At 42.1% G+C, this 17,759-nt stretch overlaps 1 protein-coding gene across 1 annotated transcript in view; it reads left to right on the forward strand.

Moving 5' to 3' along the window:
- DPP6 (dipeptidyl peptidase like 6) overlaps positions 1–17,759 on the forward strand; it is a 566,729-nt gene that overhangs the window by 528,179 nt on the left and 20,791 nt on the right. The window lies entirely within an intron of this gene.

The following is a 17,759-nucleotide window of genomic DNA, read 5'->3' on the forward strand; positions in this document are numbered from 1 at the left end:
CAGTTGTTGTGCCTCAGGGGCAGGATTTAGAGCCAGCACTGACATCTTCAGACATTCTGTGTACCTGAGGTCAGCTTTGAAAGACTTGCCATGAATATGTTGCTTTTAAAGCTTTACTCTTGACATTTTTCTTTTCTTTTATATTTTTACTTGTAGCTAGAAAGCAAATATTTACAACCTTTTTCTGTGTATACATGCACAGAAGGTAGAGGTAGATTCCCCAGCCACCACAAGCATCCTTAAAGGAAAGTAACAGCAAAACCTGGAGGATATAAAACATCAGAAAATTTATGAGAGAGAAGCCAGCAAGGTGGGGTTGACTGTGGGTGACTGGGACTAAGTTCCAGATACATCAACCAATACTGTGAACAGAGGGATTTAAAGTAAGTTACAACAAGAAGACAGTTTGCTGAAAAGGCAGCTTACAGAAATGTTCCTGATGGACAATGAGAGTACAGAATATCTGGTGTATCTTCCCTGCTCATCCATCATAGATCTGCTTTAACTTGGCATAATCTGCAGGCCCAACGAGGATTTCCTATTTTGAACATGCATGAGGGTATCCAAGAGGCTAAGGATGAGACTCAGGAGAAGAGTCATTGAAGTTTTCTCCAGCTCTGTCAAGACTAAACGCAGAACTCCACAAAACTTAGTCCTATATAATTTAATTCTGCTTGATTATCCAAAATTGCACACAAAATGCACGCATACCAGTCATCTGCTCCTGGGATTGAAGCTGCTCAAATGGCTGCATGTCCTCTGCAGAGAGACCTGGAATGGTTGGATGGATGGGCAGAGACTAACAAGATGAAGTTTAATAAGTCCAAGTGCTCAGTCCTGTATTTTGGCCACAATAACCCCTGCAGTGCTCTGGGCTGAGGATGGTGTGGCTGGGCAGTGCCCAGAAATAAAGGGACCTGGGGGTACTGGTTGGCAGTGACTGAACATGAGCCAGCAGAGCGCCCTGGTGCCCAAGGCCAGTGGCATCCTGGCCTGGATCAGGAATGGTGTGGCCAGCAGGAGCAGGGAGCTCATTCTGCCCCTGTACTTGGCACTGGTGAGGTCCCACCTTGAGTGCTGTGTCCAGGTCTGGCCCCTCAGTTTAGGAAGGATGTTGAGATGTTTGAGAGCATCCAGAGGAGGCAATGAGGCTGGAGAGGGGCTGGGAACACAAACCCTGTGAGGAACCCCTGAGGGAGCTGGGGGTGCTCAGCCTGGAGAAAAGGAGACTCAGAGGTGCCCTCATCACTCTCTACAACTCCTGGAAAGAGTGATAAAGTTCAGGAATGGCCTGCCCAGGGAGGTGGTGGAGTCACCATCCCTGGATATGTTTAAAAAAAGCCTGGATGTGGCACTGGGTGCCATGGTTTAGTTGAGGTGTTGGGGCTGGGCTGGACTTGATGATCTTGAAGGTCTCTTCCAACCCAGTGATTCGGTGAAAAGGCTTGAAAAGCAAACAAGAAATTCCTTATATTCAACAGCTCAGGAGAGAAGTGAGTAGGTTTTGAAAGGGTTTTTAGGAAGGAATCCTTTACTGTGAGCAAGATGATGGCCTGGCACAGGTTGCCCAGAAAAGTTATGGCTGCCCCATCCCTGGAAGTGTTCAATGCCAGGTTGGAGGGGGCTCTGATCAATCTGGGATGGTGGTAACCATGTCATGGGGACAGCAGTGGGCTCTGTGGTGATGCAGGGGCTGCCCCTCCTCTGGCTGCCAGGCATCCACTGCTGCCACTGTTTATGGTGAGCACCAAGGTACAGAAGGAATATTTGAGAGGGTAAAGTGGGAAATAATCAAGATAAAGTGGAGAAGTAGAACGGCTTGTATAAAGTAAAATACCTGGACTAGGACGATTGTAAAAACATGTTTTTCCCCTGAAAAGGAATGATAGGTTGTATGTCAGAGGCATAACACAGTACAGAAAAATAGCATTAATAGGGCAATACACTAATTGATTTAATGGACTAATTAACTTAATGGACTTACCTATAAATCTGAATTTATAGTTATGGCAGACATACGCAGAGAAGTGTCATGTGTCAATAAACATTCAGTTCTGTAGTAAATATTATGTTTACTAAGTTCCTCCCTTTAAAAGAAAAACCTTGCTTAGTTTTCTTCTTGTTTTCATTTCAAGAACAGCTGTCAGGAGCTACCAGAGACAATGTCCATTTCCTTTGCACCAAGATAATTGTTTTACTGTAATTAGAAGCATTTGTGAATAACAAGATTAAGGTTTCTAAAGGGCCTTATCAACAATTATGAGGTGATTTGGTTTTGATTACATTATATCTCATCCACAAAAACCTGCAGTGATACCTGAAGAGATTAATTAGTTTTATTAGTGTGTACATTAATCCAGTACACAAGATAATGATTTTGCATAATAAGCTATGGGTCTGATTCTCAGCTGCTGTAAACAATAACTCAATTATTAGGTCATTAGGATTAGATATTTTTTACATCTGCTGAATATATCTTTGTCTGAATTTTAGTTATTCAGGACTAAATCCTCAAATCTCACTGTAGCACAAATACAGCACAGCTTCATCTGTGGAGCTCATCTCAGTGTCTCTATTCACAAAACTTTAAAAAAAATATGCATACATGAAAAAATACAGAAATCTTGGTAGAATTTCCATTTTCAGTGATTTTATAAAAATATCAGTCTATTGCGTTTGGTGGAGTTATTCCTTATTTACCTGACTGAAAGTGAGAGGTCTTTCAACCTATTTGCTTTCAAGCAGTTTGGGGGAACCACATTTCTTTTTGGCATTTTTCATGTAGGATCCATCTAATTCATATGAGTGCTGTGGATTGCACTTGCAGCAGGGACAGCTCCCTCTGGTTCCTGTTGCAGCTGATGTGAGCCAGGTCAGTGGAAACCTCTGTTGTGGATGAAGCACACATTTCTGGATAAAAACATCATCCTGTCAGACTTTGGTCATATAAATAGGTGCTGTGGTTTCATGGAGAATCATCTGGATCCACTAAGAGGAAAAGGCTTGAAAAGCAAACAAGAAATTCCTTATTTCTAAAGCTCAGGAGAGAAGTAAGTAGGTTTTGAAAGGGTTTTTAGGGAGGAATCCTTACCTGTGAGCATTCCTCTTGCACAGCTCCTCAGACTGCTTAGCCACAGCTTGGCCATGCCTCAGCTCCTTTGGGTGTTGGGTCATTGCTCACAAGCATTCATGCTCTGGTATGGTTTAGATTAACAGAAAATATTATGTATTTTTATATATGGTTAGAAATCTTATTTATTTATTTAGAAATCTTATTTAGAAATCTTATTTATTTATATATATTATATATATGAACATATAACACAAAAAAGGAAAATCTCCTTGAATGAGGATCTATCAAGGGACCCTGCAGATCCTGTAGCTGATCCAGCAGACAGAGCAAACCCAGCAGGGTGAACAAGAGTTTGTCTTGTTCCCCAAGGGCTTCTGCCAGGAGTTCCCATCTCTGCTTCCCCCCAGAAATCCCCCCAGTTGGAGCCAATGTTCAAGACCAGACAGTGGCAGACAGTTCCTGTGGCTGTTTAGTGCTTTCTTCTCCATAACATGTCTAACATGCATAAATTTGTATCTAAATAGGTATCAAATACATAAATTTCCATAATATGTATAAAAAGCATCAATATGTATAGAAGCACCCAGAGCTCAGGTCTTGCTGTCTGCTCTGTGACTGTGACATGAAAATGTGTGTTCATAGTGATCACTGGTGTAGTCAATGTCAGCCCCATGTGTATCTTTGGTGGCAGCTAAATTAAATTATTTTCCTGTAATCAAGCCTGTAATAGCTTAAAATTTTGTATTTTCTCAGCCACATGGGCAAACTTTTATGGCTTGAAAACAATTTCTGTACTGACAGAGAATAACCTCCACCATATCTCAGCTTCACTCTGTCCCTTCTTTTGTGCCCTTTGGTTGCAAATTTCTTTGAGTTTAGAGCCACAGACATGACTGTGGCTCAGCTGAACTTCTCTACAATGGATGGCAAGGTTTGCAAGATTTGAGGAATCAATCAGTGCTTATAAATTCTTTGTGATACTTAAATGAAAGGCAAGGTTAAGGGAAAATATCTTCCCCAAAAGGACTCCAAAAAAACCAAGAAAGGTCTGGCATCGCTCATTTGATCCCAAAGGTCAAGAGATGGAAGATTTCTACTCACTCTTTTGATGCTTTAAAGGGAACATATAATTTCTTTAAGATACTTTTTGCTGTCCTGCAGAATATATTTAACAACTTTGCTACCTGGCACAGGCTGAAATGAGAGCAGCTGCTGCAATAGAAGGTAACCTCTCTTGAAAGAGGACAGTGTAATGCTTGCTGTCAGGAGGCAGCATTTATTGCAATCAGTCAGTCCCAGAAGGCCAGTTACCTTATTTTTCATCTAATTTTATATGCTCATGATTGAATTACTGTAGCAGGATCTAAGGAAACATGATGCTTTGCAGACTGCTGTTAGATTATCTCCTCTAGACATGGTTGAAAAAGCAATATCTGCTTGACCAAGGTCACTCCTACTGTCATTTTCACCATAAAATACGGGTTTACACTTCTGCCTCTTCTCATAAACCAGCACACTGATTCCCTCTAAGATAAAGAGAAATAAAATCTGGACGGAAGTGGTTTGCTATTTGATACATAAATTTAATTGAGGTTGGATTTTTCTCATCTGAAATGGGATGTAAATTTTAATTTCATTAAGAAAAGGATAAGAAGCTGCAAATTTTGGTTATGGGAATCAATTTATTCCTGTTTCTTGAGTGGGACTCAGATGGATAGGGTGCAAGTCTGAATGACACCAGCCAATAAAGCACTAAAGCCCATTTTTAGGTGATAGCTCCTTCTCTGAAGGATGAAGCCCTATCAATTACTACCCCTGTAGTCAACTGTGCAGTGTTTTAGTATTTCCACTGCACATGGGGACACTTTGTCTTCAGTGGCTCCTCCTGTCTCTCCCCAGAGTAACCAGGCAGCACCACTAAAACCCAACTCCTGATGAGGCTGTCCATGGGGAAAGCAAGGGAAGCAGCCCTTCCTGGCACAGCACAATTGGCACTCTGGCACTCAGGTGTTTTGGCTGCAGTGTCTTCACTGTCATTAAAAAATGTGTGAGATCACAGAGACTTTCAGCTGGGCTCACAGAGCTGGCAAATGTTTCCTGGAGCCTGGAGTTCATGTCCCTGACATGGCAGACTGTGGCATCAAAGCATCCTTTCCATCAGTTGGTTCTTCTCCACCAACTGACCTCACCCATAGGCTCATCCTGGCCCTAGGTTTTGTGTGGGTTTTCCCCACAACGGGTTAATGCCTCCTGAGGCAAGAGGACTAGAGGGGAAGACCCTGGCCTATGCATACATCTCTGAAATTAATTACTTTAATACACAATGGAAATGAGGGGGAAAGGGCAGAGTTGTTCTTGGGATGCCTACCAGCCTGCTAATCGAAGTTCTCCATAATCATGCGTTATCAAGAAGGGATTCATCATTTTTAGGGATGTCACAAAGAAAATTGGAGGGGAAAAGACTGTAACAAGGGCTAAGGGGAGATTTGTCTCACACTTGGCATGGTTGCTGGTGACAGACAAGTGCCTTGGCCACTGCCCTGTGTGTCATTCTTCAACCAGTGACCAATTAGGGAAGAAACAGCTTTCACTTTAGGAGGGACAGCAGTGTAACTGAACTGGGAACTAGCCCTTCCTCTTCTTTCAGATACAATAAGATTGTTTTGTTCCAAAATGCCATAAAACCACTGTTATTTATCCTGTTTCTTTGAATATTATCTCTGCTGGAAGCTGTGTCTGTGGCTGACTGGCAGCCTTTATTGTCAGTCTTGTGCAGGCCAAATGACCTTAAAGCTGCCTCTCTCTTTGGAGAGAAGAAAACAGGTTTTTGTAAGAAAAATGTTCAAATATTGTCACCTGATTTGGCTCCTCTCTGGCACAGTGGTTCTCAGCAGCTTAGCCTAGATGCTATAGATCAATAATGACAGGTAACAGAAATGAAGCCATTTCTCCCTTCCCTAGCAGGCAACTCTGCAGCTGTGGAGCAAAATGTTATGTTGTAACTGAGCTGTGCTTGATAAAATACCTAAAGAACAAGTACAAAAGGAATTTGTCTGGGTACATCTGCTTTTCCCTGTTGTAACAACAGCTCTGTCACTGCAGTGCTGGCCCTGAGGCACTGAGGGGTGCCTATAGGCCTGAGAAATCTTTAAAATCCTAAAAATAGGATTTCTTTCTCTTACATCTTGCCAGACAAAATCATGTTTCAATCCCATTCACAGATAACAAGTGGTACAAAAGCACTGATTAGAAAAAACTCTGCAATTTAAGGATCTCCTCTGAGAGTGATTCATACTAATGAAGGAGCAGCACAACCAAATTAGCAATGATCTGAGTCAAGTTTCTCATGCCATTGGAAATTCATTCATTCTGTCTGTGCTGTTATGAGTTTTAAAGACAAGTGCTGCAAGTTTTTTTCTTTATAGAAGCAGCAGGTAGCTATAAACTTCTCAGCTCCTTAAACTGTTTCTTGAGAATTTAATTATCTTCTTTCCTCCCTCTTGGTGAAGCTTGGAAAGACCATCTGGAGATGGGAGCACTTAGGAGCATCACTTGCTGCTTTCACTTAATAGCTTTATGCTGAGCCTTGAAAAGTCCTTTTCTTGTTCCACATTTATTTTATTTTCCAGAATTTTGCTGGGGTCTGTAAAGATCTTCACTACCAAGTTTCATCAAATTATCTGGCTCTGCTTTGTGGCAGGTTGTCCTGACTTTGCTTTTAAACACATTTTAGCGCCAAAGAGCCCAGAGCATGGTTTAACAAGGTTCAGCCTTCCACTGTGGGGAGGTCTAAACCCCTGGTTTGGAATCCTTTTAGGTATCCAGGTTGTTCTGCCCACCAATGTGGACACAACACAAGACGACAGAAGTCTGAAATGTTTGGTGCTTCTGGAGTTTACCATAGACAGAGAAATGTTTAGTGTGGGTGTCATGAAATCCTTTGAGTGAAATCAGTGTTTTCTGATGAGAAATCAGTGTTTTCTGATGAGGGCTGCTTTAGGAGAAGCATTTCTGGTGTTGGGATCAGGATCCAAACCCAGGTTTGTGCCGTTGACCAGTGCCATCTCTCTAAACTCAGTCAGGGATTGCTCACCAGCATTTCTCCTGCTTTCTTTTAATAACATGGGAAGGTTTCTTACTAAAAATCACAGACCAGCACTCCTGGACAAGGGAACTTTTAATGGAGGCTGGAGGTGGTCAGAAAAATGGGAAAACTGGATCACCAATGCTGCCTTATGTGCAGCATATCCCATCAACAGTGTGAGATAAGCTCAGCCAGCAGCTGGGTGGATGGGAAACCTTTGAAGCACCAGCTTCAGCATCCAGCATCACTGCATAGCTCAGCTCAAGATTTAAACCCCCGGGATTTTTTTTTTTCTTAATGTCAGCAAACATAAAATTCTGAGCAATGTTTCTAGTATTGTGGCTATACTTCATGTCATTACTGCATAAAGATGTTGACCTTTTTTGAGGAGATTCATATTTTGGAAAATCTCCAAGTATTTTATTCTCTCATGGGATTACCAGCTGATTTAGACAGAAATGAATGTGTGACATAGAAAAGATAAATTAAAATCAATAAATCACGTGGATTTGTTGATTAATTTCACTAACAAAATAACATTTTGCTTTGTTTTGCCCATTGACTTAGGGATTCAGTCTGTTTCATCTGCACTTCTTGTAAGTGGCTTCGGGGAATTTTTTTTACATGAAAATTGCTTAAAATATCACTCTTGTGAAAATTTTGAATGTAACATTCATCAAAAAATAGAGGTTCTACTCATAAAGACTTATTTTGTGAACAAAACTGTCTGAATCCTTTCTGCCTCAGGACAGAAGATCATGACATTTGTCTTTCACTGTGAATGAATCGAATCACATTTTTCTTCAGTTACTCCATCAAAATCAAGGGCCCATGTCACAGAGATATTTTTAGCAGCAATTTTTACATTTATGGCTCCTTCAACAGAAAGAGCTTAATATTATTTAATATCTCAGGAAAATCCTATACTGATATCTATCAGGCTACAGGGAGTAGAAGTTTTATTGTTGGAAAAATAAATACTGCACTAAGTTTTAATTTGAATTATGGAAAAGTATGAGAATCCTTTTGCAACCTTTCTCCAGATGATCATTTTCATGCTCTTGCCAAGTGGGGAGCAGAGGCACAGTGAGAATTGGGGGCTTGCCTATGGACACATCTGGAGTCAAGTATCATGACCCTCATTTCCATCTTCATATTGCAAGCCAGTACTCCAAGGAAAAGCAGCGCTGACTCCTGGATCAGACCAGAAATATGACTCCTTCTGCAGCCTGTCTCCATTGTGGATGGTGGATAATTAACCCTCTTCAGGATTTTTGCAATAATGTACCCATCAGGGATGTGTCTGCCCAGCTCCTGCAATAAGAGGTTGGTTCATGCCTTCAGGCAGGAGAATAATGAACCTCTCTCTACATCTTCCTCAGTTCCTCCATTTAATCAGACCTTTTAACCTGTGCCATTTGGGCCAGACCCACCATCCCAGGAAAGCAATGGAAAATCTGGAGATGAGGATATTTTAACTAACCATGGACAAGCAGAATGTAAATCAATGATTCACAAAGCACAAGTGCATAAAGCAGTGCTTTAAACCTCTCTGCATTGCCCATGTGTTGCCTTAAATATCACATAGAAACGTTGCATGTCACAGTCCCATCAATAACATCCCTGGAACCAGATTGTAATTAGCAGTTGTTATGCTCAGGTAAACATCAGTGCAAGCCATAATGGAAATACACATTGGCTCGTCCCTGAATGTACTGGGCTATTTATGAACTGTAAACCAGCTCCATATTTAGGCCAATTTATCTGCAAAAAGCAGGTGGATTGCTTGTTTGTTCTCCTTTCTGTTACAAAATAATCATGTTTTTTGGACAGTACTGTTGGGTTCTCTAAATCTTGAGTAGGATGTGGATCCCTGTGACACACACACTTGCCAACAGGTGGTTTTTACAACAGTTGCTTTAATTTGTTGGCCCATATCCAAACATGGAGAATTCAAAGACACATTTGCTAACAGTGCTCTGAGATGCCAAGTGCTGGTTAGGACACATGGATTTGGTTTTTTTCCTGCTGTCACGAGCTCCTTTAGAGAACTCGAGCAGGTCTTGTCATTCCAGCTTCCTAGATGTGCTGTGAAAATGAAGTCCATTACTGACTGCAGTGCTCAGGTGTGCAGTGACAACAAGGGGCACAGAGGCTCCTAGACAGATAAATTTCCAGAATGGTTTTGAAAGCTTCAGTGAATCTTCAGTCTATTCACTGCAGAGAAACCTTCCTAGCACAGCAACCCAGCCATCAGTATGCAGGAGAGCACTCCTGTGACAGGACCAGCATGTAAAGTGATTAAATGGCCCTGGAGTGAGGAGCCAATGAGGCATGGCCGCAGTGCCTCGTCTCAACAGCACCCCAAAAATGAGCCTGTGATTACACCATGAGCCTCAATAAGTGAAGGGCCAGTCCTCCCAGGTGCTGCAGCATCAGAGGAGCCCTCTGTGTGCTGCAGGACAGGGCTCCAGCAAGCCCAGCCTCCCGTGCCCCCATTGCAGCACTCAGTGCCTTTAGAGACAGGCTTGAATCAGGGATTGGGGCTTGAGTTGTAGCAGCAACACTAAAAGCAAATATGGAAAATGTAACAACATTTTGGCTTAAAGCACGTCTTTATGTGTTTTCTCAGCGCTGGGAGTGCATCAGGATCTGGGAGATCCAGTGTAGCTGCACAGGGGAATATTTTCCTGTGGCTTTTTTTCACTTGGAGGGTGCTCAGACGTGCATGTGTGCGCTGCTTCTTGTGGGTGATATGGAGCTACTGAGCTTCTTAGAAGAAGAATTCTTAGAAGAATTTGCTTCTTAAATGCTTCTGGGGTAATATTTCATTAGGGGAGTTTTCTGTCCATAAAGCCCAAATTAAAATAATAGAAACTCTTTTCCTAGAGAGACAAAGAAGCTGAAGGTCCCATTTAACCTCCCCAGGTGACAAGTCCATGGTGACTTGGAGCATCTCTGGCAGATAACCAGGGAAAACTTGTGGTTGTGGGTACAAATATCTCTCTCCAGGGCCTGAAAACAATATTAAATGCACAGAAAGGAAATACCTTCATTTAATCCCTACTTAAATTTAGTTAGGTAGAAAGCCTGCTGCCTGGCAAGATTTCTGGATTTGTATCAACTAAAAATGTCATAAAACTGCCCATCATGGTAAAGGCAAAGCATCTCAGCAAGGCTCAGTTCCTACTGGAATTCAAGCAAATGCTTTCCAAGTGCAGCTGGTCCTGCTAAGAGGGCCAGAGCTTGGCAGGTGACCTTTGGCAAATATCATGATAAATTAAGTTGTTGAGATCTACAGAGACTTAATTGGATGCTGAAATAACTATTAGCACTGAAAATGGGTTTTATTAACCAAGTCAAGAGCCTATGGATATAAAAGTGCAGAAGGCAAACCTAGGTTTAAACAAACGTGAAATGCTGATACCTGGATTTTATTGCTGGGATATGCACCAGCTAAAGGCTACAGCTCCATGTAGCCATGCCAGTAGCTCTGAAGACCTCAGGCAAGGCTTTAAATATTTTCTTTACTGCTGACACCATAAGCAATAACTGCCAGGTGATGTCTGGAAGGAGGAAACCCAGGGGAAGGTTGTTTCTGCTGCTGTCCTGACAGGTTGTGCCTCCCTGGGCCCCACCTCACCCTCATGAGAAATGAAATAACCCCCTGTTAAGCTCCTTATTGTATTTTTCCTCAGTGCATTTCGGAGGAACACAGCACTGCCTGTCCACAAGGACTGGGAGAAAAAGTCAGTGCAGATCCATTCTCTGTCCACCTCAGGGGCTCTTTCACCAACCTGCTGCCTGTGCCACAAACAGGCTCACTCTGAGCTGGGCCCGGGAACTGAACTAAATGAAAATTAAATTGATTTTTTTTTTCTGCTAGGATCAGAAGTTCTAGAAGCTGTTCTGCTGCTTTACTGGATGATTTTACCAACATTTTTGATCTTGCAAGGGAGTGGGACGTGCTGGCATGGGACCAAAGTGCTGAGGTGGGGATGAGAATGGACAATTCTAAATTCAATGTCTTAGGGAACGTCAGTGAGGATTTCATCATCATAGAAACATGGAATACCCGGAGTTGGAAGGGTCCTACAAGGATCATCAAAGTCAACCCCAGTCCCTGCACAGGACCACCCCAAGCATCATTTGGAAATTCTTTATGGGCCATCTATTATCTACAGCCTATTACTGCTGCATTCCAGAGTAGAATGGTGTCTATATTCTATATCATTAAAAAAAAAAAAGGTTTTTGTCAGTCCACCCAGATGTAATATTGTTTTTAAATCCCACCAAGTGCTATAGTATTCTTCAATATAAATTTTTGCTACTTGGTTCTTGATGTGCAGGTCTTGAGGGTTCAGGTTTTCTGAACAGTCTGAGCTGTTGAGCAGACTGAGCAGTCTGAACAGTCTGAGTCTTGGCTGGGTTCTGGGTCTCCAGCAAGGGGCAGAAAGCCGATATTTGGCAATGTGTGCTCTGGGGGTCTGAACACAGTAGGGTCTGTCTAGGTAGAGCAGGGTAGTCAACCCCCAAGTGGTTCTATCCTTGTGCAATCACACAAGCCAGGTATCCCGGCCAAAACCAGGCCCAAAATACCTGTCTAACAAAACCCAGGATGCATCAGAACCACAGAGACAATGTTCACACACAGCTGAATGTCCTGCAATGTGCTCAGGGCGTGCAGGAACCGGGCGTACCCTGGCCATGAGCCTGCAGGTTGCCACCCAGCGGGATGCTAAACGGGCACAGCAGCGTGCTGGGGCCTGGGGGGCATTCCCAGGGCTTGCTCACATCCCAGGTCACTGGGTGAGTGTTATCTGCTGTGACCAGAGTGGTTTCCCACACAAGGATGATTGCCACCACCCCGGGTTGTTGTATACGCGGTGGCGGGTGGCTGTAATTAGCGCTCCCAGGCACACTGTGACCTTCTGGAACTTTTCCTGAGGCTTATGAAGCCTAAATTAGTTTCTGCTGTTTGAAAGCATGCACAGGCTTAATCTCCGGGCCCTATTTATATTATAATTACTATATAATTCACATTTGCATTCACTTGACTCCTTTTCTTACTTAACAGCCGAGGTTGGCTCTGGCTCCTCAAGCCCTTTGTGCGCAGTTCATGGGTCACAGATCCTGTGGGTGAAGGCAGGGTGGGGGATGCTCATTCTCACTCCCTCACATGCTGTACTACTGCAAAACAGCAGGCTGGCATGAAAACCCCTTTGGCACAAACAGAAGGTACCACCAGAGCTTTTTCTGCAGGAAAAGAGAGGATGGTATTCTTGGTTTGGGAGTTGGGTGAGAACTTCTTTTCTATCTCCTGTTAACAACACAGTTATGACTATAGCTTGAGACTAATTAAAGTGATGGCTTCAGTTATTTCTATAGTCTGAGATTAATTAAAATGGTGACTTTTGTGAATATTCCAATACGTTTTTTCTTCCTTTAAGCAGATCTCTCATTTATGTCATAAACTATTACACTCTAGTCTTAAACATCTTTAATGTGTTGTAGACTCCCCATAAACACTCAGTGACATAAAAACAGGTGAAAAAGAACCCAAACAAATATGAATGAATATTTAATAAGAAAATTAATAGAAAATGTCTGTGATTTTCAGTGCCTGAAAAAATGTTGTAGAATTAAAGCAAAACTCCTCTCCCCTTTGAAATGGCCCCATCCTGCAATGCACTCTGTGTTCTTTGCTTTTACATGTTTTCACCCTCTTTTCATTTTGACTCTTGCTTGTAAATATGAGCTGCCTGGCATTGCCCAGAGGAAGGTGATCTATCATCAGCTTCCAGCCAGGGTTCTTGTCACTTGGTCATTCTGTACATATAAAATTTTATCTGAGCTCCACTGGCAGGAGATAAATGACCATGACAACAGGCTTCCTCTGATGCTTCAAATAATGAAGCCTCACAAATCAGGCAGAAGCCTCCTGCATGTCAAGACCAGGGTGCATGTGCGTTATTTCCAGCTATATGAGCAACCTTGGATGAACTCATTATTCTGCAGTGGGTAGTACAGATGTTACCATCCCACAAGATTTAATGCTTCCTCTGAGGAAAACTGCTTCTTTCACCTTGGTTGCCAGCTGGACCAGCTGTAAGGTTTATTGCTGGCTTTTGTTTTCTCTTTGCATGGTAGTTGCTAAGCCCTTTATTAATGCAGTCAGTACATTCAGGGTGTATTAAAACCTGAGAACTCATGAGAGGAAAACAGCTTAATAACCAGACAACGTGAAGCAATGATATTGATGGGTTGTTGGTGGTGTTTTTTAAGTTAATATCCAGCACCAGTTATTACTTAATTAGCTAGGAAGCCATTATTTTGTTGCAAGAGAATTTTACTTATGGAAAAGAATAAATTAAGATTATCTAAATCAATTTATATTAGGTTTTTAATGAAATAAACAGAAAATATTAAATGGGGGTTTATTCAATCTGTTAATGAGGTGTAAATGGCACTGAGACAGAGTATTTTCTTTCATGCTGCAATTACAAGGAATTATCTTTTTTTCCTTGAATATCATAGAATCACGGGATGGTTTGGATTGGGAAGGAAGACCCAGCATGGACTAATCCAATAAGAAACTTAGACTTTAAAAATAGGGACCAAAAGTGTAAACTTTTGGTTTCATCTCTTTCCAGAGTTTGCAGAAAGCTTGGATTAAAACTGAATTGAAAGAGGTTAAATTGAGGTATTCAAATAGAACAGAAACTGGAAAAAAGAGGGAGTTCAGTGTGGGGATTTTTCTGTTCAGATTCCATAGCCTGGACCAGCATACTGGTCAAAATAGCCTGGGATTTTGGGAAGTCAGGTACCCCCATGTGGACTGGCATTTTCCCCTTCTACCTCTGGTACTTGCAGCTCCAGTGGGGCACTGTCAGGCTCGTGAACTCTGAAAACAAATTCTCCTAATCCACCTCCTTTTGACAGCTGATCTTATCACTGCAGTGGTTATATACCTGCTCCATGCCCTGGAGTTTGCATGTTGGCCACGTTCCTCTTTGGATCCATCCACATGCATTATTGCATTATGCTTCTTAAAACCTTAGCCAAGGCCTCATGAAAGGGAGGAAATGCTCAGCCCACTCAGTGTGAGACCTCATTGGCTGATATTAATTAAGAAGGAGAAGAGGGAGATTAGTGAAGCAATTGTGAGCGAAGGTTAAGTGCCAGCAAAAGGAACAGGAAGTAGATTATCATGAAGAGGAATAAGAGGCTAATTGGAGATCAACAGCAGGGCTCATTAGGAGGTTTGGGAAATGACCTTACCCAGATTGTTCCCTGGCAGCCTGGGAACCCAAAGCTCGTTGAGGCTGGTGGAATTTAAGACAAAAAGCTGATAAGCATCATCAGAAGGCAGAGATAAATATTAGAGAAAAGCTGGATCCAGTCTTGCAGGGCTGGATTGGGAGAAATTAATAATAGAAAGAGCAAAATTAGACATGTGGTGACTCAGGGCAAGAAATTTTTATGTATGTTTGAAGCTCAAAAGTTACAAATGCGTCAGCAAAGGAGATGGGTGCCTGGGCATGCAACACTGATGTCTGCAAATTGCCTGCCTGCTGTGGGGTCATGGAAAAGGTGAATGCTCTTTTAGGATGGATCAGGCAAGGAATTTTCCATAGAATAGGCAAGTAGCAGTTTCACTATAAAATCCAATTAGGACATCCTCAACAGCAGGGATGACCTGCAGTTCTGGTCATTTCTGTTCAGGAAGGAGGAACTGAATGTAAAACACCCTTGCATCAAAGAATAAGATGAAAAGCAACTTTGTCCTACAAAAGGGAGTTACAATAATCTAGTTTATTTGACAGGATGAGAGCTTTTGGGGAGACATGTCTACTCTGACTAAAATGGAAATACTCATGATGAGTAGAAAACATTATTGGAACAATCCCAAAAAGGTGCAAACAGGAGTGACAGCCAGTATAGCTTCAAGTTGGAAGCAGCTTCTCCCAGAAGAGCAAGACAACAGAAGGAATTACATCAGCAAACCCAATTATATTCAGAGGGTGTTTGTCAATACTTTGTAACACAAGATTTCCTGAAGCAGCAAGGGAGGATCTTCTCAGACCCAAAAGCTCTGTGTCCTTCGGTGTCCATAGGGCAGAGATGGGATGTGCTCAGTGCCAGCCCAGCTTCCCAATACTGTTTGCAAGAACCTCTCAAAATCCCATGGAATGGACCTGACCATGTTTATTCCTTCCAGCAACCTTTTGTAGAACCCATCAGGCCTGTTCTCTGTAGTGGAATTAAGACCAAATCTCTTGTTCATTTTCCCTCTAGTCACTGCTAACTGATGCTGCCTCAGAGCCCCTACATTTATTTCTGCTCCACATAAAGTAAGCATGAAATTTATTACCAGTATCACACAGGGCAGAGACAAGCAGCACCATCAGAGTGGTTGCCTGAGAACAAGCCAGGATTGATTATTTTACAAGACAAGTTACATTTGAGGAAGTGAAGATTTGATTAAAAAATTAAATGCCTTGGGGAGGGTGAATAGCAGCATAAATCTGTTTGATGTTTATGTCAACAGGGTTGCCAAAGCAAACAGCACAAACATCTGTCCATAGCATCAGCTGGAAAATGCTGCAAATTGGGGAAATCTTTTAATTGTGAGCAGTGGTTCACGGAACTCCCCATGTCTTTATTTATTAGGCTGATAACATCACCCCAACATATGAACTTTATGCAGCACATATAAATAATTCATGGATTAGCAAATAAAGAGATCTGGAATCTGTACATAGAGATGGCTGTTGCCAATTATCTCACTTGTGCAGAGCCAGACCCTTTCAGCTCCCATCCCTTGCAGCTGCTCTTTTAAATCATTCATCAGTGCTTAAGAGATATGCTGGTGGCACTGGCAGAGAGTATTTGAATTTTCATTGTTTACACACTGTGAATTTAGCCTCTGGTCTGAAATTATCTGCAACATTGAAGCCTTTGAGAATATAGATGAGAAGAATAAAACAATTCCTCTTTCTATCCTTTTTAAACACTTCTATAATTTTGATTAACTTTTCTTCAATTTTACTTCATATTCTTTTTATAATCACTACTTTCATTTTAAAGTTATATTAACTGATATAATTCCCTATGCTGTTTACATCATGAAGGCATCAGGAATACTCTGGAATATAAAAAGTATTACAAAACAAGTGTCTGGTAAATGTTTTCTTCAAGGTTGTAAAATGATTTTCCATTTTTAATTTAGAAATCTATACCTTACCTTATATCCAGAGTTGCTTCTTTCTGTTCATGCTTAAGCAAAACCCTCTTAGAAGTAATAATAAAAAATGCTTAAAAATTGATGAGAAACCACGGCCAGTGCTTTTTCTTATCAAATTACTGAGGCTCTGAGTTTCTGTGCCCATTCAGATCATGATGGGCAGCCCTTCCTGGGTGATAAATCTGCCTGTTGTCATTACAGCAATATAGCTCAATTTACTTCTTGCATGGATAATTACAGTAATGGTTTTAAAGTCAAAGGCCTTATGATAAACTCAGACTTTTAGCTGTATTAATTGAAAATCTAATTGATGTAACTAGAGTCTTGTGCAGCATTATTAACCATGCAGCTATCTGTGATGTACAGAGTGTGATGTACACAGATTTTCTGTCAATAGTTTTGCTCCTTTCTCTTAAGCTATAAATAAAGAAACATAATTGAGATTTCTGTCAGGATGCTGGAGCTGGCTGGTATAATGCTGGAGGCAGGAGAGGGGAGTGGAGCCTGCAATGGCATTCAAGCACAGCCCATCCCACTCACACAGGGATGCAGAGAGGTAGAGCAGGCGCCTGCGTGGTGCCACCTCTAAAAATTTTGGTGGAGGTGGCAGGGAACCTCAGTGCCAGGCCCCACACCTTGGGGAATGTCACAGCTCTGCCTGTAGCCACCCCTCTGGGGCAAGAAATCCAACAGCATCTTTACCATGACATGCAGAAAGTGGCCTGCCCCTGATTTTGGGAACAGTCATGAGATTATAAGATATGAGCTGGGTCTCTCTTACCTTTGCAAAACAGGGCAATGCAGCTCAGTGTTGGGATCTTTAGCTGGTCAGAGTGACCCCAAGAAATGTTAGAAAGTCTCTTTTCCCAGCCTGGCGCTTGAAGAAGGAGTCAGGGCTCTTCATTTCTCGGTCTCAAGGTTGTTTATTGTATCTTATCCATAAAAAATTTTCTCCTGTCCAGCTGAGGTCCACTCAGCAGGACGGACAGACAATGCTACTCTGCCTGCCCCAGAGGCTGTGTTATGTCTTTATACCAAAAACTACATGTACAATGTTTACAATCACTTCCCAATACCTATCACCTATGTTAGACAGTGAGCTTCTACTCTAAACCAATCTAAAAGTGCCAACATCACAGCAGAAGACGAAGGCCAAGAAGAAGAAGAAGGAGAAAGGCTGGACATGTCCAAATCCCTCCATCTTGCCTCCTGAACCCCCATTCTAAAAACCCCAAAATCTACTTTTCCACCCCATGCTAACTTCACTATTATTCTACCTAAACTGTTGTGGCTTGCTGATCTTCATCCAAGGTTGGTAACTTGCTCCACGGGTCATAATCAAACCCACAGGCATC

This window comes from Geospiza fortis, unplaced genomic scaffold (assembly GCF_000277835.1).
Source record: "Geospiza fortis unplaced genomic scaffold, GeoFor_1.0 scaffold73, whole genome shotgun sequence".
In the NCBI taxonomy this organism is placed as follows: Eukaryota; Metazoa; Chordata; class Aves; order Passeriformes; family Thraupidae; genus Geospiza; species Geospiza fortis.